At 38.5% G+C, this 4,879-nt stretch overlaps 1 long non-coding RNA gene across 5 annotated transcripts; it reads left to right on the top strand.

Annotated features, from left to right (window-relative positions):
• The first annotated feature begins 312 nt into the window (after nt 1–312).
• Nucleotides 313–3,733, top strand: LOC109196847 (uncharacterized). Of its 5 annotated transcripts, none has more exons than XR_003216245.1 (4): nt 313–696; nt 1,442–1,599; nt 2,033–2,091; nt 3,051–3,733. It is a non-coding gene; the product is annotated as an uncharacterized LOC109196847 (long non-coding RNA). The 5 variants fall into 5 exon arrangements; XR_003216243.1 differs by having other exon boundaries at nt 3,048–3,733; XR_003216244.1 differs by lacking the exon at nt 2,033–2,091 and having other exon boundaries at nt 316–1,223.
• The last annotated feature ends 1,146 nt before the right edge of the window (nt 3,734–4,879 follow it).

Genomic DNA, 4,879 nt, shown 5'->3' with positions numbered 1-4,879 from the left:
CAGCCACAGGTTGACAGTAAATATCTCGATTAGCTTCAATGCATCTGTAATAAATATGTGCAAGTTTCAGTGCTTCGTTTAAACTGTATGATACTTATACTGACCCAGGGTCAGTGTAAAATACAATCCTAGCTGTGTGAACAAAGCCTGGCTCCTTTAATCCTGCAGGACAAACCTCAGGATGCAGGTTATTATTACTCTTTCCTGCTGGCACACCTGTCACACCTGAGAGTCAGCTAGAAACTTACAGTGACGTGGACATCATGCAAAGACTGCCAGACTCTGTAATACTGTAAATGATCAGTGACTCAGGTTAACACTAAACCTTAAACAGTACCTCTGTGTCTCTGTGTGTGCTGAACATGTAGGATTGAGTCAGGCTGCATTGACTGTGGGACTTTTCTGTGTTAAAAGCAAGTTGAAGACGGCTCAGAAACATTTGAAGATTAAAATTTAGCATTATGGCTGCTGGTGGTGTGTAAAGCTTCTACTCAGCTGTATTTTTGTTACTAATTTATGTTTGTTGTTGTTTAACACAGATTTCAGAAGAGCAAAGATGAGCACTGTTGCTTAATCCTTAATAGTTTAAGTGGATTGGAAATAAAAAAATTCCAGATTTTTCTTCCACAGAAGTTTCATTTGTCAGTGTGAAGAGGGAGCTGCAGTGAGGACACAGCCTGGTCACTGAGGTCAGAGGTCAGAATCTGAAACAGCTCAGGTTTATATTCTAGGGGTTACAAAAAAAATCGAAATGTATTTATAAAGAAACCTTTAAATAATATTTTAATTAATAGTCATAATTATGATTATTATTAGAAATATCAAATATTTAAGTGGATTTTCTGTTACACGTATTGTCTTAGCCCTGCGATAACTGGCAGCCTGTCTTTGTCCTGTATCAGCTGGGATAGGCTTCATCCTCCCGCGACCTTGAATTGGATACATGAATTGTATTGAATTGTATTCCAATTATGTAATCTGATCATTTACAAACTCAAGGTATCCAATCAAAATGTAAGTAATAATGCTAAAAATGGGAAAGCAGAAATAAGTGTGACATGAATGTAAATGTGTGAGCTGACATAGAGGACAGCTACATGTAGTCTGAAAAACCTTTGTTGTCAAGTTTGCAGGTCTATCACGAGACATTCTTACATAGAAGAGACTGTTAAAGTCTCTAACTCAGTGAAGCATTATTGGTCCCGTCTGTTTGGATAAATATAGTAAGCTGATGTATTTATTGACACACTTTCTTAAGTGCTTATCCAGTTCAGGATCACAGTGGAGCTGCAGCTGGATGTGTTCAGTAAAGAAACCTTACAAAAGTTAACAATAAACCTGCATCTCTGTACGTTGTTGTCCACAGGATGAGAAAATCAAACTGGAAGACTGTGGAACATGTTAATAAATGTTTGTGTGTTTATCCCTGTGTCTTTCACAGGAGGCGCTGAAAGGTTTCCCTAATAGTTCCTGGTGAATCAAAGCAGGACCATAAAGGTTGCTGGACTGCATGATGGCCTTACCCCTGAGCAGTCATCCTGTTAAAGGAGGAACCAGTTAGAAGCTGTTTTCAAAGTAGCTGAGCAGATTTCATCTCAAGTAAGCGATTAACTGTTTGTTTGTTTGTTCTGCCACTTAAAGAACATTTAAGGACGTCTTTTGAGTGTCTAGTTGAATTAATTCTACTGGCTCTCATGGTCATTTGTGATTATGGACATATTTTTCATGTTCATCCAGCTATTTAGTAAATTCTATCTATTTAGTAATATCTGTCAGCTATAAAATATAATATAAATATAAAAATATCTAAATATCTCCTGCCCTTTATATTTTAATGATGTAAGACCAGACGTCTGTTATCCTGTTACATTAGCATTCCTCACATATCAATGAGATGCTGTACAGTACAATCCTACAGACACATGAGAGGGATAACGACGGCTATTCATCATCGTTACATGACACAGTCGAGCTGCATGATGCAGACAAAGTGACTAAATCATCTTTTTGTGGTTTATTGTCTTCAAACCAGCAGACAAAGCCGATAGCAGAAGATGTTTGGAGAAGAACTTCAGGCCGTGGACTGAAAAGGTATTTTTTTCTTGTTATCAAAAGACATTTGGAGTGACGGCTTCTACAACTGTGCTGATGTAAAGCTTACTGTCTAAGAAATCACAGTGTTGATATTCAGCACAAAGAGAAAAGCTCACTAGTTTGAATTTATTTACAATCATAGTTTTTATAAATTCTGACTGTAAACAGCTTTTACAGCTTTGATATTGTTTGACACTCGATGTCAGGTGATGGTATTTAATTTAAAGGTTTCTGTGTCCCAATGAGCCATTTACACTGACCAGTTCAGTTTAACTGTAACACATTCATTATTTAGATCCAACATTTCTAAGAGAAATAACTGAATGTAAAAAATGGCAGCCCTCAGGCCAGGTTTATAGAGATGTCTGCATGCATTATGAAATTTATGTATCCCAGATCATTGTTATTGATCTAGTCCTGGCAGACCCACCCCTTCCTCCCAAGTAAACTGCAACCCAAAAGAACTAGTGGGGCTATTTACACACTCACAACCAGTGTGGGGTAAAAAGAGCCACTAAAAACCTGTCAGCCTGCACAGCTACAGATGTGCTAAAAGCTATAAGAGTTAGAAGCTCTGCTTATGGAGAAACCCTTGGAGAAACTTTCTAAGCCTAACAGGGGACAGGTACTCCTGCCCAAATAACATGATATAATCCCACATACAGCCCAGACATGAAGTGAACCAAGTCATTTAGTTAGAGACAGCATGGGAGCAAATGCCAGCCTGCACCAACCTGACATTTCTTCCTCCTGAATTAAATGGATGGATGGATGAAAGTTAAATGACTACAAACCTAAAGCCGCTAGTTCCCACACTGGAGTTCCCTGACACTGTGTTTTAACTATATTTAGCTTGTATCAGTTGCAGCAGGCTAAGCTACCTGAGAGACTGCATTGAGCGATTGTTTCTATCTGAATGGTTTCAGCTCAGATGTTCTGCTTTTTCCTTTCAGTAGATCAAAGCAGCTCGTGCTCTGTCTGCTTCCATTCTGATGGCAAGAAGAAGGAGAAGAATGCTTCAGCGAAGTGGCGTTCATGGTCTCAGTGGACAGTCATGGTCACACACTGCATGTGGTTTTAAAAGCAACATTGTTCACCACAACAATGGAGATGTGTAATATTAGTGCAGCTACAGTTTGTTCTTGAACATCAGTTCTGTTTTCTACTTTGACCACTTAGACCAAAAAAAGTGTTGTTTTCAGATTCTTTCTTTTAAATCTATAAATCACCTGTTCATTTTTTATTACAATTAGTTTCACATAAATGTTAGTGTTTCCTCTATGATCTTTTAATGCTTACACTACACTGTACACGTCTACACTAGAGACATTTCTGTTACCTGTATGAGACTGGGCTGCTTGACTACAATTTGGAAATGGATGCAAAATCACACGGATCGTGCTATTGTTTGTTTTTTAATATGATGGACTGAACACAGGAGGTATCTGACTAAGCAAAGATTAATCTGAGCCCATTTCTACCTGTCTCTACTGTTTCAACTGTAACTGTCAGGATATATATTTATTCCAGCTCTCACAGGACAAAGGAATGACTCAGACTTGTCAAATGTTCTTTGACTTGATACACAATATGAAGTTCACAATTTTCTTACAAATAAAACTATAATGACAAACATGAACAGCTGTGCTTATTTCTGAGACATGAGTTTTTTGAACGTGTTCATATTTAACAGTGTGCATTTGTATGCTGAAACCTTAATGGTGAACCTGAGGTGATGGTCAGCAGAAGGCAAATATATATAAATATAAAACAATATTGAAGTAATGTCTTTACCCTCTGCAGCGTGTGGACGCTGTGCACGCAATCACCTTATTCACTGTAGTAAACATGCTACCTCACGTGACTGTCTCCATGGTTACATTGTATATTATTAGCTATGTAAACAGCTTCCAAAGATACCGCCATAGCTCTCTGCAGCTGTAACACTTTCACGCTTTGCAAATCATTTCACGTTTTTGATAGTTATGAAGGCAGAATATGTTTTTAAAGACATGTTAGGCTGTTGCTATGGTGGTTGCTGTGGACTAGGGTGGACCGCGCGTCCGATTCCTGTTATTAGCTGTCCGACGTAGGAAGGCTGCGTTCCGTTTAGAAGTAGCGACAGTCTGCCATAACTCGAACTCAAACCCCGCTTTGTTCTTTAATTAAAGGGCTTTTATAGCCGTTCATGACACGCACGCACACACACATAAAGCACTTTGCCTCACCATGAGAATGCAACTTTACTAAAACCTTTAAAGTATCTGAGATAGGATAGAAAAATGAAGCAACCAGAGATTTAATGGTGAAGACTCTGGGTTCTGTAGTTCACGTTTTACAGTCCTGAATGACTCACTGCACATCCATATAATTTATTGAAGAGGAGTTTAGAATGCACTTTACATTTAGACTGTTGCTGTTTAATTTTTGACATTGTTACCATGTCATGAAGAAGGTTCACCTGCTGGGGGTTTGATGGATCAGCTGGACAATACAGTCAAAGACAGACTTCACCCATCATACGCAAGAATCCTAGTTGGATTTTTGTTTTCACTCATATTTTAGAACCAAATATTGAAAACAACTGTGACAGACTGGATACCTGGTCAGGGTGTACATTACCTTTCACTCAAGCATCCCAGGACAGAGCCCTGCCCCACCATGAGCCTGGGTGGATACGTGGTTCTAATATAAAATGACTGATACTGAATTTGAATATTTCATGAATTATAATACAAATTCCTAGGCGTTTGTTCCAGCAAGAGTAATATTGATTACATATGTC

Source organism: Oreochromis niloticus, linkage group LG23 (assembly GCF_001858045.2).
Source record: "Oreochromis niloticus isolate F11D_XX linkage group LG23, O_niloticus_UMD_NMBU, whole genome shotgun sequence".
Classification (NCBI taxonomy): Eukaryota; Metazoa; Chordata; class Actinopteri; order Cichliformes; family Cichlidae; genus Oreochromis; species Oreochromis niloticus.
The sequence above is the reverse complement of the archived record's forward strand: the minus strand, read 5'-3'. Positions and strand labels throughout refer to the sequence as shown.